Source organism: Apium graveolens, chromosome 4 (assembly GCF_009905375.1).
Source record: "Apium graveolens cultivar Ventura chromosome 4, ASM990537v1, whole genome shotgun sequence".
In the NCBI taxonomy this organism is placed as follows: domain Eukaryota; kingdom Viridiplantae; phylum Streptophyta; class Magnoliopsida; order Apiales; family Apiaceae; genus Apium; species Apium graveolens.
This window is the reverse complement of record NC_133650.1, coordinates 194,324,745-194,346,456: the sequence shown is the minus strand read 5'-3', so window position 1 is coordinate 194,346,456 and position 21,712 is coordinate 194,324,745.

Sequence of the window (21,712 nt, the reverse complement as noted above, 5' to 3'; positions counted from 1 at the left end):
ATCTAAAACCCTTGGGGAGGCACATGGAACACACATAGTGCAAACTGGAGCAAAAGACTCAGTCATTACACCATCTCAAATTCAGCTTGATGTGACTCCAATAAATGTGGAGTCACAGTCAAAATCTTAAGTGATAGAAGCACCTCAAACACCAAACTCTCCCACAATTTCTCTGGATGTGGATATGATAAACACATCAATTCCTGATTCCCCTTCTTTAACTCTGTTGGGGAAGCCAAAATCTAGTGCAAGTGAGCATCATCTTTTAGATGATTTGTTGGCTCACTTGCCAATTATTTCAAGATCTATTGAGACATCTGTGCCCAAATTTTCATCAATCTGCACAGAGTCTACAATAGTCTCCACTCCAAACTCATTCATTTCTTCTATTCCGGTGGATATTTTTCATCCGTCGGCTAGTGATTGTATCCCGACGGATTTTCCTAACAGCAGTCATCCGTCGGCTAGCCTAACTACTATCCCGATGGATGTTCCTCATCTATCAGTACTCTCTACACACACTGAAATTTCAACTATTGTTACAAGTGTAGATGAGTTAGTAGTTGTGCAATCACTCTTAGGACTGAGGGAAGGGAGTGAAATGAGTGAGAGGCTGGGTTGCTCCCAGGCAAAAGGAGAGGAAAAAAGTGGCCAAATACAGGCTATTTCTTCCAGCCTGGAAAAAAAAGTGAGAGGAGTTCCACCTTAGAAGGTGAAGGTGAGGGTGTGAGGGTGGTGAGCCAAGGGGAGCCCTTGATGCAACAAAAGAGAGATCATGAGAGAAATGCAGGTATAGGAGTTATAAGGGTGGAAACTATTGCTAGTGAGTCAATGAATTTCAGTGATGCAGAAAGGGAGAGACTATTTCAGCAAGAATATCAAGTTGTCATAGATTCTATCTCCCTGGATGCTGAGACATTTACTCATCCTGTTCCAGCTTATCAAACTCTAGCTGGACAGGGCAATGAGGAGGCTGAAAAGATGCTTAACTTGGTACATACAATTGCTTTATTACAAAGGGCAAAGGATGTAATCACTGCTATGCCATCTACAACTGGCAGTGAGTTTGAACTGGCTGAAGACTCTTTTGGGGATGATGGTGGGGATGATGAGGATGAAAGCATGAGCAAAGGGGGAGATGCAAACATCCCTTCCTGGATGTTAACCAAAGATTGTTCATATTCACATCTCCAATCCATATTATTCAAGATTATTCATGACACCCAAACAACCATTCAAGCATCCACAAGTGCCAGCACTAAAAGGTTACTTACAGCACATCTTGAAGCTCTACAACTGCACAAGATTCAAGCTCTCCAACACAGTCAAAGTGTGGATGAAATGAAGCAAGAAATTTCTAATAGCTCAGAAATTGAGGAAAGAAGCTGATTTTGTAGCAAGGTTGGATGCTAGACTTCCTAGAACCACCATGACTGAGATAGCTCAGAAATTGAGGAAAGAAGCTGATTTAAATAGTAAGGTTGAGGCCATAGACTCTAGGTTGTCTAATGTGGAGAAGTCAGTGGCCAACATACTTGCAAATCAGGAAGCTCAGACTGCTCTGCTCCAACAATTGGTGGATGCAAAACTCCCTTCTTCTCAACAACTTGATGCTAACAAAAAGGGGGAGATAAGCTCATCGAGTGAGGGGGAGAAAATACTCAAAATTCAAGTTAGCAAAGTGATTGTGCCAGCAATTGCTTTCACTAAGCCACCAGCTATGGATAGCATTGATCTCATCAATCTAGCAGCAGAAAAACTGGAATCAAATGACAAACTGACAAAGATTGATGTAGCAGCAGCTGAGAAGGAGCTAGATGATAAATGGAAGAAGATTGATGCAGATATTCAAAGAAATTTGGTCAGATACAGAAACCAGACAAGACTTTTCATCACCACTCACAAGTCAAACAAATCTCAGTGAATTAAATGAGTATAGGTAGCTTGGAAAAAGGCCAAACTTCATGCATCAAATCTCCAAAAGCCAATCTAATTCTGAATCCTAAAAGAAACTATTCAAATTCTCAGACAAAAACCCTGTGGATCTTATGTTTGAGACACCTAGGCCAGATGAAAAAAAAACTGTTGGCAAGGTCAATTGCATTTTACAAAGATCCATTTAATTCAGTTTAAAAGAAGAGAATTGCCAAAATTTACAGGAATGGTAAGGAGATCTGTGTGGTGGCTGGACACCCTCTTTTTGTAGAAGCTAAGAAGGAAGAAAAGGAAAGGATCAAGCAAGAAAAAAAGCAGGCTACTTTAGATGCTAAGAAGCTCAAACAAAAGAAAGAGCAAGCTTCTATCTTGGCCAAACTTCAAGCTGTCAAATCTATAATTGAGATTTCTGAAAAACCACATGTGATTACTGAAGCTCAAGATCAACAAATGTAAAATAAACCTCTACAGAAAAGAAAATTCAGATACAAGCTTCACTCCAAAAGAAAATTGGACTTTAGTGATGAGGAAATGGAGGACTACATTCTCAAACAGTCTACAACTTCAACTCAAACATCCCAGCCCTCAGTGGTACATGACGAATTCAAGGTAGATCCAAAAAAGAACTTTCATGGTGAACCTATAATTCCTAAGGATGAGCCAATAGACTGGGAAAGCTTGCCAATTTCTAAACTCAATTTGTCTATCTTCAAAAAGCCAAAGAAGACCAAGATCAAAGCAACCAAGAAAGTGAAGCCTGTGACTTTCAGGTCCAAGACCCTAACCAAATCTTAATCTTCAGTCAACAAGGGAGATCTCTTATACATCTGTGACATCAAGGAGTTTTCAGAAATAAACCTCTACTTGGATGAATTGGAAGAATTAAGAGGGATTGATGCTCATAAACATCTTCCTGAAAGGCACCAAGTACAAGGGAGGGAGAGAAATCACATGGCCTCTTCACAGGATTCTTGAAGAAAGTTGTTCTGTTCTAATAAAGATCTACACATCCTTCAAGAAGAACTTTAGATTTAATGTGACTGCAAGGAGATTAGTTTTAAAGAAGATTGAAGAGCTAAGGAGTAATAAAGCCAAAGATGCACTACCAAAAACTCTATCAATTCCCTTCACAGGAAAAAGAGTGCATTTGAGGCCCTTCTGGATGATGGAATTCATGGATGATAAGGGAGTTAGAAGATTCTTCAGATTGGATGACCAATTGAGTATATCTAGCAATGAGACTCTATTGGAAATGCAAGAAAAGCTGGATCTATCTGAAGCTAATGAACTTGAATTCCACTGATAACTCCAGAATCAAATAGAAGAAAATAACAAGAAGCTTGGGAAGAAATCCAAACAATCAAGGAAATAAAATCATCTGCTCAGATTAGAGGAGCACCTTGATAATGATTGTGAGAACTCTTTGAACACTTTGCTTTGTTCAATTTTTAATGAATATTGTAGCACTTATTAGTTTTATCTACTACTTTTTAATCTGTATTTTTAGGGTATTTTGTTATTATCAAGTTCCTCTTAATTTATGGCTACAATTCCAGTAGACATAAATTGGGGGAGATTGTTAGGAATATGTTGTGAACTTGATGATAAGTTAAACAAAACACCTTAGTAGATTTAACTTAGTGAAATTTGTAGCTCTCGACGGATGATCTAATATAGTCCCGACGTATGAACTTTATAATCCCGACGGATGACAATTTGGCATCCATTGAGAATGTAGCTTATGTAACAAATAAGTATTGTAGCACATTTCTGCAAACAACATGTTTTGGTCTAATAGATTATGTAGGGTTCTCTAAGTCTAGATTGATATGCAGAATAGGTTGATTAATCATAAATATGAGATGTCTTGTAATTCGGTATAAGTGAAATAGAGTCAAGTGGCAGATAGACTCCCAACGGATGATCTACAAGACTCCCGACAGATGATCAACAAAGCTCCCTACGGATAATCATTAAGACTCCCGACGGATGATAAACATAGTCCTGACGGATGATCAAATTCAAAAGAACTGTTGACAGTGACAAAATAATCACATGCGTTGGGTATTTGCAAAAGAAATGTGGCAGCCTGTTAAGCAGGATTTTGAGAACAAAGAAGCATTACCATTTCCATGCAAATGTAAAGATATTCAAAGATGCTGGAATAGAGTAGTGAAGCAGCATGGAGTTAGACTAGATATGTTTTATTTTATTATCTTGTCTTATTTTCATGTAAACTTGGTGATATATAAACCAAGTGTAACAAGTAGAACAATTAACTAAGCAAATACATTTTCTCAGAGAAATATATCAAGCTGTATTCTGTAAGTATTTCTCTGTAGTTTATTTGTTCAACTTGTAAAGCAGCTGTGAGCTATTCAAAGCTTCATAGAGTTCTCAAACTTATATATATATATATATATATATATATATATATATATATATATATCTGGTGGATACATTCAAATCCACCAGAAAGTTTTAAAGCTTTTATTTTATTACTTAGTATTTTGATTTCAATTATCTTTCTATTCCGAACTAAAGCAAATCAAACACTGTTATATCTATTAAGTTGGAACTATTTTTAAATCTTGAAAAGAAACCAGAATTACATTCAACCCCCTTCTGTAATTCTTGTTGTATTGTTACGGAATAATACATATTTTATATCTTATAATTTAGGATATGTATGAATGAATCAGATTTCGAAAATCAGATGAAGGACTTAACTACCTGACAAAAAAAATGATAAAACACTATTTTTAAATAAAAATAACAAATATAATAATTTTAAAAAAGTAACAAATTTTAATTGTTTAAATACTCCATTAATAATTTAATATCTTAATTTGTATATGATACTTCAATAATAATTATTTGATTATTGCATTTATAAAATTTCTCAATTTATATACGATATTTCACTAATAATGAATTGGATATTTTATTTACAAAATTGGGTAACTAATGGATTTCACTTTTCATATTCTACACTGACAATGGGTATACCCAAAGTTAAAGTGTCAAATTTGATAAAAAGAAAATAGTTTTAAATGTTAATTTTATGTAAAAAATAAACTAAGTTGTACATGGGTTTTCAGCTCTTTTATTTCAAAAACTTTTATGAATTAATGGAGGATACAATTTATATTATATTCATTGTTATAAAAATTAGTAATTGGAAGAAATTGGTAAATGTATCGATCTCGGATTAATCAAAAAATTGGAGAAAAGATCGAATGCATTTTAATATTTTAAAATATATATTATTTTAATATTTATATTTTATTAATAATTTATAAGTTAATATATATTTATCATATTATATAATTTACAGTTATTCAACTTTAATTAAAATAATATTTTATATCTAATAATTTAGGATATATATAAATGAATCAAATTTTGAAAATCAAATTAATGACTTGGGTTAATCGATAAAATTAGGTAATTTTAGAACCACGATTACATCCTGTATTTAGATTTTTCCTGCACCCTCAAATTTCAACTCCCTGATGAAAAATGGTAAAAATAAGTATTTTTAAATAAAATTAACTATAATTGACTGTTTCATATACGAAACTGGGTAACAAATGAATTTCATTTTTCAGATGACATCTGCATGAATATACCAAAAGTTAAATTATCAATAATTTTTTAGTTATACTCTTATGAATGAGTATCTGTTCTCAAACACTAGGGACCTTGCCCGCGTACTAACTAATTTTTTTATAAATTTTATATTTTTTTACCATAAAAGCCATAATGTCGGGTTTACAGAAATAATATAGACAGGAATATTGCGTGACACTGCCAGCCAAAAATCTTGTTACAAATATATTATAGAAAATAATAATAAAATTAAATAATAGGAAAAAATCATTATTTACAAAAATATTTATAGAAAAATATCAATACATTACAATTTTGTAAAAATGTGTAAATTCCAAATTAAGACCAAAGTGTCTGTGCAAGAAAAATTGACATATCTTATCTCACGTCAAAAACGTTTGGGTTTCACTTCTACTACAACTACTACAGAGTAACCATCACTTCAATCTTAAGTGGGAAACTAGTTATTTACAATGTTTATCCTACTATGTATATATTGATTTTTTTAATATGTATATTTGAGATATAAAATATGTATATTTAATAGAATAAGCATGAATAAAAAATAATGTAATTTTTTTGCTTATATTTTTGTGCTAATAATTTTGGAATTAAAATAAAATCAAAATTAAATCTTTATTAACGGTTTCTCGACATCGTCGGGTGTTCTGCAACCTAAAAGGTATAAAACAGAATATACAATAATTTTGAAATTGGAATAAAATAAAAATAAAATATTACTATTTCTCGATATTCAATAAGTAAAAAGTATAATATAGGATATACAATAATTTTGAAATTAGAATAAAATCAAACTAGGATATTTATTGAAAGTTACTACGCCTCGTATTCTGCATCTAAAAATGTATAAAACATGATATACAACAATTTTATGTAATTAAATTAAAATAAGATATATGCCGACGACTTATTGCTGGGAATCGTGGGTGTATTGACTGTTTCTCAGCTTCGTTTTCAACGAAGAAACTATACAAAAATTTTCAAATTGGAATAAATTCAAAATAAGATATTTATTAACTATTTCTCGGCATCGTTTTTTATGACTAAAAAGTATTGTTGATGATATGCTATAATTTTAAAATTAGAATAAAGTCAAAATAAGATATTTACTGATAATTTTTCAGCGTCGTCAACGACGACTGATATTCTGCAACTAAAAATGTATAAAAGAGGGTATACAATTATTTTAAAATTGGAAGAAAATCAAAATAAGACATTAATTGACTATTTCTCGGTTTCATTTTCGATGACACCTTTCTATAAGTAAAAAGTATTATAGAGGATATACTATAATTTTGAAATTGGAATAAAATCAAAATAAGATCTTTATAGACAGTTTCTCGGCGTCGTCTCTGACAATGCCTTGTATTGTGCGACTAAAAATGTATAAAAGAGGATATATAATAATTTTGAAATTGGAGTAAAATTAAAATATGATGTCAATTGATTGTTTCTCTCCTTCTTTTCGATGACGCCTCGTATTATGCAACTAAAAAAGGTATAAAAGAGAAATAATTTGTATCCAATACACAAAATATGGGATAAAAGTACGTTTACAACATTGGTAATGGATGAGAATGAATTTTAATTGGATTCATTGCATACCGAAACATATATTCAATTTGGGAATGAATGAAATGATTTTGTTCTACACAACCAATTGAGGCTTCATGATGAGCTTGCTTTTCAATATATGGGGATGTACTTCAAGTTTGATGGGAAATTTAAATTTATATATTTGGATAATATGTAATCTGAATGAATTTTAAGATTTTAATATGTCCAACTTATTGTTTGTTTGAATATGCTTGGGACATAAGTTCAGTTGTATCTTACTCTTAATAAGGTAAGACTACGTGTTTTTATTTATCTGTGTTTCATCGTTATTAATTGTTTTTGAGTTTAACTTATTAGAAGCGTCCCTATATGTTAGGTAATGAATACAACACAGAGGGGGGTGAATGTGTTTTAAACAATTTTAATGGCTTTTTGAACTGTTATGAATGGTGAACAAACTAATCTGTCTTGTAGAGATAATATGCTTTAACAGAAATAATAAAACATGCACATGAACACACTATCTTTCAAAACTCACTTAATTTTATATAAAAATCAAGCTAGTGTTTTGCTATAAATTTCTGGGTTCTTAGTATGTTAAGAACTCAGCTTCTCTCTTGAGAGTTACAAGATTTTATAGATCTGTTTTTTTACTTTATAAAACAAAGCATCCAGTGTTTACTTTATAGAACAATAAATATCGGTTTTATACAGTATGCAGTAGCATGTACTAAACCCTACTTTAAGTTAACTAAAACTTTCTATTTCTGGCTTAGTGTATCTTCGCAAATTGTGCATGTATGTGACTTTACTTTGTCAGTTAATCTTGGCCTTTGATCTTGTACTCTTCGAGCTGCTTTTTGTAGACTTTTCAAATTAGTGATTGATTTGTTTGTTGATTGATAATCTTGGATATTTAACTGATCTGCTTTCTGTACTTGAATTTTACATCGAGATCTCCAGTTTGGTAGATAAAGAACTCGACATCTCGATAAGTGTAATGTCTTATCGAGATTTCTTATTACTCTATAGTTGTTTTGACTTATCGAAGTCTTCTGAGTTCTCTATAAGAGAATTTGGCTTGTCGAGGTCTCTAATCTTCATGTCTTCATTTTGGCTTATCGATATCTCTGAGTTCTCTAGTGAAGAAATGACTTGTCGATATCTCAGAGATCTATAGTGATAATTAGACTTATCGATATCTCAGAGATCTCTAGTAATATTTTGACTTGTCGATATCTCAGAGTTCTCTAGTGATATTTTAACTTGTCGATATCTCAGAGTTCTCTAGTGAAGAAATGACTAGTTGATATCTCCAATCTTCATGTCTTCACTTTGGCTTGTCGATATCTCTGAGACTTCTCTATAAGCTTTTCTTGACTTCCCGATAACTCATTATGGAGTTCTCGAATGACTTCTCTATAAGACTTAATTTGTGACTTGTAGATTTCTTGACTTAGAATGTTTTTCCCAAAACAGATTTATTCAACTCCAAGATTCTTCACATTGTCTCTGAGGCATGATCTTCTTACAGAGTTTATTCTTAGGCTTGAGACTATTTACAGAAAAATACTCCAGTCTAATCTATTTACACTTTTACAGATTTAAGTGATACAATACAAAATATAAACTTAGATTATCATACAACTTACTTATGGCTGTCAATTTGACTTAGTCTTGTTATAGTACATGCATGTCTTGCACAACACTATAAACAATGAAAATTACCTAAGAACTAAAATTAAATACCGTGTTTGCCATAACATAGAGATAATATATAGATAGAAATTAGAGTAGTAGTAGTCATTGATCATGTGGCACTTAAACTTAATTGTTCTCTGACATTAATTGAATTAATTGATTGTTTCTCGATTTTGTTTTCGACGATGCCCCGTTTCTAAAACTAAAAAGTTGATGGAGGATATACAATAATTTTGAAATTGGAACAAAATTAAAATAAGATATTTATTACAGTTTCTCGGTGTCGTCATCGACAACGCCTCGTATTCTGTAGCTAAAAAGGTATAAATGAGAATATACAATAATTTTAAAATTGCAATGAAATCAAAATAAGATGTTAATTGACTGTTTTCCGGTTTAGTTTTCGACGATGCCTCATATTATGCAAATTTAAAGGTATAAAAGAGTATAAACAATAATTTTGAAACTGGACTAAAATCAAAGTATGATATTAATTGACTATTTCTCATTTTTGTTTTCAACGACGCCTCATATTCTATAACTAAAAAAATAAAAATTAAAATAGAGGATATACAATAATTTTAAAATCGACATAAAATGAAAATAAGATATTTATTGACAGTTTATCGGTGTATTCTTTGCGACGCCTCGTATTTTGCAATTAAAAGGTATAGAAGAGGATATACACTAATTTTGAAATTGGAATTAAATCAAAATAGGATATTAATTGTCTGTTTCTTGATTTCATTTTTGATGACTTTCCGTATTCTATAAATAAAAAGTATAACGAAGATATATAATAATATGGAAATTGGAATGAAATTAAAATAAGATATTTATTAACAGTTTCTCGGCGTCGTATTTGATGACGTTTCATATTCAGCAACTAAAAAAGTAGAAAAGAGGATATGAAATAATTTTGAAATTGGATTGTTAGTCAAATGAAAGGAAAGAAATCTATACTTCAAGGCATAACTACCCTGAGGCTTAAAGAAAGCATCAGCACATTGATGATCTTTCTTTTACCCAGAATGCACGCTGGATGAGAAAATCGAAGTGGTGCCTTGGGGCAAGAGCTGTGAATAGCTTTCCAGGAACTACAATAGAGCCGAATAAGAAAGAATCCTTCGACCTTCCCGTTAATTTACTGTGTTTCGGCTTTGTTTTCGATGATGCCCTGTATAATGCAACTAAAAAGGTATAAAAGAGAATAAATAATAATTTTGAAATTGGACTAAAATTAAAATAATATATTAATTGACTATTTCTTGGCTTCGTTTTAAACGACGCCTCATATTCTCTAACTAAAAAGTATAAGATATAATAAAATATAATATTAATAAAAGTTACAACAATATTTTATTATCTTTATTAATTTAAAATAGTAACGATACTTATGAAATTACTTTATTTTATCATATAATGACCGCACGTCATATTTTTTTAGCGAATACTGCAATGTACAAAGACATTTAATTAAGTTTAGTGATTAGTACTATAATACTTGATTTTAGTATAAAGTATTTTGGAAAGTAAATATCAACCAATTTTTATTAAAAATAAGAAAATTAGGCCATTATATATGTTCTTTTAAAAATAAAACTTAAAGTTTCAAAAAATAATAATTAAATTAATTACATTTTCAAAAAATAAACACTTTGTTCTAGAATATTATATTTTTTAAATAAAGTACTGAAATAAAAATGTGGTAATTTTTTGTTAAATTATTTTTTGGTAATTATTCATTTGAAATATAATCATTTTTTATAACACGATGTTTTTAAATGAACTTATCAAGATACAAAATATTTTAAAAAAATTGTAATATTAGACTCAATATGACACACATTAAGATCCTATATAATAAGTAATAAGCTTAAGAGAGTTCTTATCTAAAATTTTGGTCATGTACCGACACAACAATGGATTTATCTAATATGTCAATTCTAATTCTAATTTATTTCGGCTAAGGTTAAATTTTTCTTTCGCTTTAATATCTAGTTCATATCGAAGTCAAAATATTCCAATTGATATCAATTCAAATTATAATTCATTCATAACTATATTATTCAAATTGATTAGGGTTGATGATAACATGTAAAAATTTTGCATCTTTATTGGACCCTAGCGGTTCTGTTATTAAGACCATTAAATTTACCAAACAGTTTTGGAGTAAAGAAAATGATCTTGTTTATTTCTTATTTCTTGAATTGTAGTTTATATTGTTAAAGTGCCATAGCATTTTATTATATGTATTGTTCGGGTTAACTTAGGCAAGTATCCACATTCCTTACTTGTAGACTTGAGCAATGTAATGCTGCAAATTATGTAGCAATGTAAACATTGATGTAAAATTTCGATTTCTTTAGGACCTATTAATTTTTACTAAATTAATTTTGATTAATTAAAAATTAAATAATTTTGTATTATAGCACCTATTTAGTTTAATTTTACATTAAACTATAACATATATATTATAATATCTATTATATACATATTTATAAGATCTATAATATATATATATATATTATAAATATATGCTATTAAAATACACTTTTCATTCAGGTTAAAACAAATTTTATATTCTTATTCCAGGTTAAAATAAAATTTAAAACAAATTAAATAAAATTAGTTGGATTTCATTAAAATAATGTGCATTCGTCCGGCTATTGTTAGTCGCTAAACACGCGCTAATAATTCACACAAGTATACATGATCGCAACTAATATAGAATTATTTCTAGTACGTTTCCACAAGGACTGGTTTAGGTTAACTATGTGATTTATGCACTTATGCAACAATGATATGGCTATTATTCAATGCTAAGACGAATACCAATTTGGATTTTGATTATACTATGATTAACTATTGAGAATTATACTAGAGAACATTAACTAAGAGATTAAAGAGAGTTGAATAAAATATAACACAAACATGGGATTCTAACTTCATTAAATACTTCATTCAATAGCCTTTTCGTTCTTAACCTTAGCATGTAATGGTGATGACACTAATCGGATAACATGAAACTGCTAAACGCCAACTTTCGTTGCACGAATAACATACTACCAGACATCCACAAAAGAGATAGAAGCTGAATAGACACCAATTATATTGAGATCCTATATGTCTATAGAATTTGACAACATAATGGTTTAATGCACAAATTATCTATCGTGATTACATAGGAAAAGTATGATGGTTAAAATTACATACGAATCATGCATAACAATAACACATGAACCTATACTAGCATGACAAGTTCTAAATCCTTAAATTCACTTTCGTTTCATTAAAGATTAACACGCTATCTTATAAGTTCACGATGCTCACAAGACGAATAAGCACAACCAATACTAGGTTATCATACAATAACCACACACTAAGGCATCGAAACAATTTAAATAAAGAAATCCATAAATAAATCCGCTAGAACCCCACGATAACGATTAGCCCATAATCGGACTCATCATCAACGTGGGTTCTGATGAAAGCATGGTATAATAAACGTAGTCTTCATAAAATAAATAATAAATAAAGTATGTAATCCATAGTATTAGGTTCAACAAAACAAGAAACGAGCAACCAAGATTATAACTTAGAACAAAGATTCACAAGAATAAACTAGATCTTCTTCGCCTTCATTGAATTGTGCTATAGGTCTTCTTGTCGTCTTCTCCTTAAGCTCCGTTATGAAAAATATCTTTTTGTTGTCTTTAAATAGAAACCCAATTAATCCAAAATCCCAGAAAGACAGTCTTCTAATTGAAATAGGAATCTGGAATTCTGACCTGGCACGGCCGCGCGCTTCACCAGCGCAGGCGCGTTGACATTCTACTTCTCTGGTGCGGCCGCGCGCTAGCACAGCGTGGGCGCGTCGGTCTTCTGGAAAAACTGAAATTGCCTTCTTTTCTTCCTGCAATGAGTTGGTCTTCATGAGCCTTTATTCCTTGGACACCATCTGAACACTATATTAGCATCAAATCAATGCTAATTCACCTGAATTCCGGATTAATGCCTGAAATGTAAAAACACTAGAAAACACATTAAAACACCAACAACTTGAGTACAAAAACACAAATTCAAAGCTTAATGGAGCGTTATAAAGTGTCATAAATGCCACTAAACATACCCCCAAACTTGAATCGATGCTTGTCCGCAAGCATAAACAGACTCAAAGAACAAGAAATAAAAATGCATGAATGCAACTATATGAATGCAACGATCCCCATAGAATAACTAAACCAATCAACAAGCAACATCTCAACAAATGCAGTTATTCGCATAAAGATCAATCAAACACCATAAATCAACCTACAAACCAGAGACGTGCGTGTGTACAATTGCTTACAGATATACCATCGCAACTAGATCAATAATCATGACTCACTACTCATCAAAACAATTGCAAGGTTATAGATAAAATAAAAGCTAGACTCAAAATAACTTATAACACTTCAATTCTTATATTGGAGTTTGATATGGATTCACACTTTTATTCATAAAACATAAATAACATAAATGTGCTTATTTGACCGTGCAATGAGTAAGGTCCACAAAAAACTTATACAATAGTACCCATGTAGCGAGTGTTAGGTTAGCGGATCCCAGACTATAAAAGCCTTAGGTCACGAGGCACAAAGTCCCCAAAGAACTTAATAACTCGAGTACTAAAGAGCCCACCCATGATCAATTATACATAAAACTTATATATTTTTTTCTTTTTTTTCTTTTTTTTCTCTTTTTCACAAATTTCTAAACGAGTGGTTTCGCTCCATCTCGCTCAACCCTAGACTACTCATATAAAATGAGTTGGCTACTAGACATTTGACACCTAGCCACAACAACTAGCAATGAAATCCAACTTTTTCTAATTTCTAAATTTCCATGTTAATTTATTATTAAGAGAATATCCTAATTTCTAAATATAAACAAGCGATTAAACCTCGACAAACAAATAAACCATGACCATGATCTAGCCCTCAAGAAACTTATAAGACTTAGTGAAACACAATTGTCTCTAGTATGCAAATCAACTCAACAAGACTTAACATCACTAAATACGACATCACTACACTAGCATCAATATCACAAATCAATCGAAAAAATCATCTAAGGGATCATTTTATTATGCAAATGCATGAAACTATATGAACAAACTATCATAAAAACTATAAAAATAAAAATAAAAATAAATTAAAATAAAAACTACTACATGGTACATGGCAAACATGCAACTATATGAACTAAACTATCATGAATATGCAAACTATATGCGACTCACACAAAACATATTCCTTCAACTACTACCCCCAACTTAAAATTTTCACTGTTCTCAGTGAAGGTAGTAGTTAGGAATCAGGCATACCTACTCGGAATCAGGATCCTCACCCCCAACGGGTGGGGTGTCAGGCGTGTCTGGAGGTGGATACACGGAGTCCTCACCAAATACTGGCCACTGGATGTCAACACATATGGCTCTGAAAGTAGTCCCTAACGCCTGGGTGAGATCACATGCAAACTGTAATATCCGGGAAAATTACGTGAATATTTTATGTTAAGTAAATAAATATTATGTATTTATATAAGTTAAAATATTTACTGCCATAATATTACGTGTTTTAAAATGCTATTTGTGTTTCCGCGCAAACAAGAAAATTTTTCGATTAATTAACATGTGTTTAAACTGCATTTATATGAATCAATCTGCAATTTGGACTCGTATTTATTCGCATCTCTATCGAGATATTCATTTTATTTCATTTTATGCGCGTTTGAATGTATTTTATTTGTTTAGGGATTTTCTGGTAATTTAGGGATCGTTTCTGTGCTTCAAAAATCAATGGACCGGGACCCTACCGGGACGTCAAACCCCACAAAATATGTGTTTTTATTTTTATAAAATTATTCGTATTTCAAATACCCAATAATTTTGCATTTTCAAATTACTCCCAATTTTTGGGGAATGTTGACATCAATTTTGTATTTTATCGTTTTTAAAATTATTCCCCCGTAATTATTATTTTTGTCCCTAATTATGATAATTAGGGGATAACAGCACCCTTAATTTATTTTAGGGTATTAATTTCTGGAGTAATATACATAAGCTAATCAGATTTTTTTATTTAACAAAAATTCAGAAAAATAGAAAATCTAAGAACAAACTTTGGGGGTGTAATCTTGTTCTTGACACAAATCCTTTGATTTTGAGAGATTTACTGAACCTCTGTTAAAGCTATAGTAATCAACACAATCCTCTCGACGAGAGCTTTCCATTGATACCAATTTCATAATCTGAGGATAAGTATGTTGCAAAATCGATTTTTAGTTCATATTCTTGAAATTCGATTCTGAAATATGATGATTGTTGGATGATTTTGATGTTACCAACAGTTTTAAATGATATTTGGGATCGATTTATATACCTGGTTGAGCTGTGATAGTCCGAGATGGATGAACCCGAGTTGATGGGTTTTGTATTTGTTAGGTCCCAATATGTTTGTAGAAGGGGGGGTTGAATACAAACTATATCGTTTAATCAAATATAATGCGGAATAAAAAAAAGTGAAACAAAATTCAAGTTAAATAAAACTATTATTAAACTTGAAAGGTGTTACAACAATGATATCGTTTACAAGGGATTAATCTCAAATTGATTATCACAAATCTAGAATAAATTCGACATGAACTTTTTCTATTTTTGCAATAAAAAGATCAAATACTAAAAGCAATTTGAGATTAAGTTCTAGGGATTTTGATCCGCTAGATAGTTACACAAGAACAAGAGAATGATTTCTAGTGGTTTGGATTTAACTTGAATAACTAGAAATTAATGGTCTTGAGATTTGCAGTTGCAGATGAAATATTTTTGGGCGGCTGCTTCTGTGTTCTTGGTTGGTTAAAGATTATTGAATGAATCTGCTGCTTCTGTCTTTTATAATTTCATCAACAGAATCCACTTGAACTGGCATGACAATCCCATACCAAGTAGAACTTTCGGTGAGACAATCTGTTGTACTACCATGACAATCGGTATGACTATCTCCTGAACTAGCAAGACAGACAATTGATTGAACTAGCAAGACAATCCCATAGCTGGTAGAACTTTCGGTATGACAATCAATTTGAATTAGTATGACTTTCGGTATGACAATCTGATTGTCATACCAGTTCAATTGATTGTCATGCTGAATTAATATTGAATATAAATTCAAAATCAATTATGAAAATTCATAATATTAATTCAGAATTAATTAATCAATTAATTCAATTAATCAATAAATTAATCTTTGCATATATAATTTATTTTCTTAATTAAATTATATGACTTAATTAATTAATAAAGAATTAATACTACTCTTCAACATCAATCATTCTTCTGAAAATCTTCTGAAAATCACTGTCAATTATGAATCAATTCCACCACTTCAATGTTGACACTCGATGTACTGTCTGGTTCATGATTGACTAACTTTCGTGACGTTTCTTCATGTCTTGACTTTGATAACTTGATTTTCTTCAGATCAAATCCCTGTAATTATCTGATACCCTGACAAGATCTCTATCACTTGATTAAATTTACAATCTTGATTTATATCACTGAGGCTTGATCAATTTCTTGAACTTCTTCCAGTGAAGTAATTCCTCAAGTTTGTAGATGAACATTGTTTCTGAATCCTTTGACAGATGTTACTTTGTGAGATCTCTTTGACGGTAGATCCACTATTTACTTGTTACATTCTTATTTGAGTTGAGTTAAATCCTCAAATAAACAAATAGGCTATGACATATGCCTTTCAATCTCCCCTTATTTATTTGTTAGACAATAACAACAAATACCTAGAGGATAACTCAATTAACAAATAAGAAAAAGATATAAACAGAAATGCAAAGTAAATAGCAGAAAAGTTCTGGATAATATTTAACATTTTTCAGATTCCAAATAGATGTTCCTCTCGACTGAACATATCTTCAAGTAGTTTCATCTTATTTTGTACAACCACATTTCCTGTTGAGAAGGGCATATCTCTCTTGCTTCTCCCCCTATGAGAATCAACTGCTTAAAGGAGATCACCTTGTGTTTACCACCTCTCCCGTATAATAGGATCTGTAGTTACAAACAACAATGGTGTGGTGTAGTGTACATATGCTTTACCTTTTTCTTTTTCTTTCCTCCCTGCTATTTCTCCCCCTTAGTTGAGGAATCCTCCAAACTATTACTTAAGCTTTTATCTCCCCCTTAGAGAAGGAATGTATGCCGTTGTCTGAAGGAGTTCTCATATTCCACTTGGTTGGAAAAGAAATAACAAGTAGTTTCTCTTTCTTCCTCACTGTGAGTGTGTGATTCTGTTTAGTGTACCTCACATGTGTTTCACTCTTCTCTCCACTCGTGTAACACCCCCAAATCCGGGGTCGGGGATCCGGGTTGTCACGAGTTCCATTTCCCTTAACAACACTTAATCTTAATAAATAATCAACTACTCTGTACTGTGACCCCACAATAAACACACACACCACAAGTTATAGTCTCAGAGATGAATATCAAAAAAATAATCACAAGTCGTTTTATTCCACAATTATATGCCAATACACCTTAAAAGGGTTTCTGAATAAATTTACATTTCTTTGCCATTATTACAATTCATAAATATACATAAATCTGGTACATCAAAAGTTGAAGCCTAGCCTATTGGTAGTTCACACCTCAGCTACAGCGACATCAACGCCTATAGAAAACTGCGGAACGTTTCCTATCCGCTCGCGAATTGGGAGCTTGGTCCTGTTCATCTTTTCTATCTGTTGTTGTGTGATGAAAGAAGAAAGCAAGGGTGAGCAGCAAGCCCACCAAAATAATATGTATAATGATTTATAGTATATGAGCCTTCTCATAGTACTCATAAAAGTCTTGGTCAAAAGAAATGAACCAAGTTTGATATCTTAATGCGATGAAGTCGCAAAATATTCAATATATATACATATATACTTTTCAAAATCTTGGAAGTCCTCTTCCATGCATAATATACACAGAGTTCCAGTTTATAACTGTATAAAACTATCGTTGCAAGGTGATCTCATATATCTAACCTTGTCTCAACATTTTTCTGAAAAATCTTTGACATGCATAAGATAATCATTTACTAGATATAAGTTTAAAAGATGAAGTTACAAGATACTCCAATATACTTATATCTTTTCCAAATACTACTTGAACTACCACCGTTCAAGTTATAATTAGTTCAAAAGTTCATCACATAGATGAGACTACAAGATAATACTTGAATAGATTCAATCTTTAAAATATCATCAAAATACAATGAAGTTATGAGATACTTCATTTGATGCAAACATCATTTTGAAAACTTGACCCTGCCAACACTCAACAATCGCCCAACCGTAGCCTTTCTATTGAAGTGCTCTGGGTAGTGTTGCAGAAATATCCAATTGGATGATGAACTCATTACGGGAGTTTGCCGCACCAGGAAGACCACTTACGATGATCAATCGTAGTAGTGCAACCCCACCATTTTCTACATGTAGAGGAGAACCTGTCGGATTTACTTGTTAATCGAACACTGGACTCCTAAGGAATGGACCGTCTTAGCGGAACTTCCGGGCCATTTGGGCCAATATAATAAGGCTGGGCCGGTGCAACTCGATCACTTACGCCACTCCTAGTTCAGATGAAATCCATGACTCTGAAACGTAAAGCTCGTCCCCCCTTTCCCCAAGTAGAAACTTGTTGATACGACTCCACCAAGAAGTCGTATCTAGTTGGAAAGGAAAAATCATCAATATTTCCCAGGCGATGCCTGTTAATGGATTAACTTGTTCCAAGAATTTTACTTCCCGAGTGTTGGGTAAGTAATCAAAAACTCTTTTATCGAAATAGCAACCTTGTTGCGAATATAAAACACGCCACAGAGCCGGATCCCTCAGGTTTTGAGCGAGTATTTAAATCCCCTTCGAAAGGAGGATCTTAAATATAAAAATGAGTTTTGGGATCCACTCTAACTTTTAAAAATCATTTTAAAGACTCGAAAATACTTTAAAGAGTGTTTGGAGTAATGCTGATTTAATAAAGTAAATCAGTCCCAATATATTAGAAAATATCTGAATATTATTATTTAAATAATATTCCCATAAAGAATAATCTTTATAAAAATAATTGAAGTAGATGTTGTAAAACTTATACTTGAAATGACTATTAAATAACCAAAGATATACTTATACGAAAGTAATATCTTTATTTGAATAATCAAAAGTAAGTTTGATTACCGACACATTATTCTTTAATAAAATAAAGAATATTAATTAGCAATTAATCGGAGTCATAAGTCCTCGAATGAATATTCAAAATAATATTCATTAATAAAATAAACGGAGTCATAAGCCCTCGAATGAATATTCAAAATAATATTCATTAATAAAATAAAGGGAGTCATAATTCCTCGGATGGATATTCAAGTAATATTCATTAAATAATATAAAGTTATCGAATAAACCTTATTTGATTAATAGTTTTTAAAAACTATTTATATATATATATATATTATACTCGGGAGCCTCGCCTCCCGGTTTTAGAAAAAGTTCACCTTTTGCTCCCCTATACTAAGGGTAAACTCAAATACCGCTTATCTCTAGTATAGGTATTATGCAACTATAAGCATTAAACCAACAGATATATAAATCAAGAATATGAAACAGACATGCATATATACCATATCACATGCTACAATATATCGCAAGAATTTGCTAATAACAAATATGCATTTATCGCAAGATCATGCATATACACATATACATCCCAACAACAGTTATACGGGTAGAAAACTTGCCTGAGTGCTCCCGGATAGGCTTAAGCTTAGAGTGGGTCCGATAACCTATGAACAACAATATAAGTCGGAATTAAACCCCGGTCGCTTAAGAAACTAGACTTTAACCATTTAGAGTCCTAACGTTCGCTTTCGCGCTTACCGATTTAGTTATGTCGCTCGAGTACCCTCGGCTCCACCATTTTTAATAAATTAACCATTATGAGTTTTAAGGCGATTCTTTCGCAAGGGTCTTACCAACTGCCTATTACACCTTACATAAATGTTTCATACTTCAATTAGTCCTTTAAGGTCTTTAACCTATGTTTCAAAGTAAGGCGAGGGGTAATGATTCGTTCGCGAAACGTCGTTACTTAAAACGGCCGTTTCTCCTAAACCGTACATCGGAATCAAACGAACCACATATCAAAACGAAGATCGTAACATGAACTATCTAAACATGGTAATGGTAAAAACCTAACAGTGAGTTCAAGGGTTCTGATGTTAAGAACAAAAATAGTCTACGGTAAATCGGGCATTACGACGGCTATGTTTACGCGATTTCCCAAATTTATACCATTCCAAATCAATCCACAATTCAACCCACAATCACAACCCAATCAAAGCTCCATCCATACCTCACCATAACAGCCCCAACAACTCAACATTACCAATTCATACTTATTTCTCAATTATAAACTAAGAGTTTACTTAAGTTCATTAACTAATAACCAAGACTTCCAACTCCAAAAATATCACAAAACCAACCAATCTCTAAACACACAATAATTATAACGACTCACGTATTTTTGAATTATTTAAATATGTAATTATGGAAATTATTAAATAAATAAAATATGTGTATTGGTTTTGACAGATATGTGTTGTTTGACTATTGATGTGTGATTTGTAATATACTGGATTGTTCGTGAGATTAATTATGGGATCATATTGGATTGTTTTCATTTTCAAAAGTGAATTTGGTGCAATTTATTTGCGTAAATACTTGGAGTGTCTCTAAAATTATTTTTATGATTTTATAATTACATTAATTATTTTTAAGATTTTATAAAATTGAGAAATCAATATTTTATTAATTATTTATCTTTAAATGATTTTCTGAGTATGTTTAATGGTAAAATCCATATTTAATTCTAAAATTCTTCAAAAATTATGAAACTCATATTTATTTAAGTTTGGAATATTCCGAGAATTTTAAAATTATTTTAGAAATTTTTGGGATTAATTTGACCCGCGCGTTGATTCGTTTATTTGAGAAAAGCGGGTATAAGTTTCATTTCAAAATCAATTTAAAAATTACGAAATTCATGTTTTATTAATTTCAGGATATTTATAAAATCTTAAAACTATTTTGACAATTTTCCTAGTTTATTTTTATACAACTTTGATTCGTTTATATCAAAAGAACGAGTCAAAATTCAGTTCCCGGGGATATCAGGATACGTGTCCAATTTTTATAAAACAAAGGGGACACGTATCAGTTTTATGTGTGTGGCAGCTTCTCGAACTCTCTCTAATCTCTCTTGTATTTCTCTCTTTCTCATCGATTCTCTGTTTTCTCTTCCCTTTGCTCTCTCGAACCCATCTCCTTCCCTGTTCCTTCGTTTCCCTCTGTCCTTCCCCGGGTTCGCTCGATTTCTCGCCGTTCGGTGAGTTCTCCAGCCGGATTTCCGGCGATTCCTTTGTTCCCTGTTTGGCTTGTTATATATACTCTGGTATATATATGTGTATGTATGTTGTGGGTGTGTTTTGTGCGTGTAATCGCGGCTGGTCTGTGCTGGTTCCTTTGCTGTCGTTTTCTTCTGCTCTTTTGGGGTTACCGCCGGTTCTCCGGCGAGGTGGCCCTGTACAGTGGTTGTGCGTGTTTAACACGCGAGTGTGTGGCGAGTGTGAAATGTGCAGTTCTGTGTTGTATTGTAATTGCTGGCTGTTGTGTTATTTTGATTATTTCTGAAATTATTCTTACTGTTTTGCAGGAATTATTGATTACAATTCGTGAAATAAATTAATTTTGTACGGAAAATTAGATTTAATCGGTGAAGTACGCGTTGGAA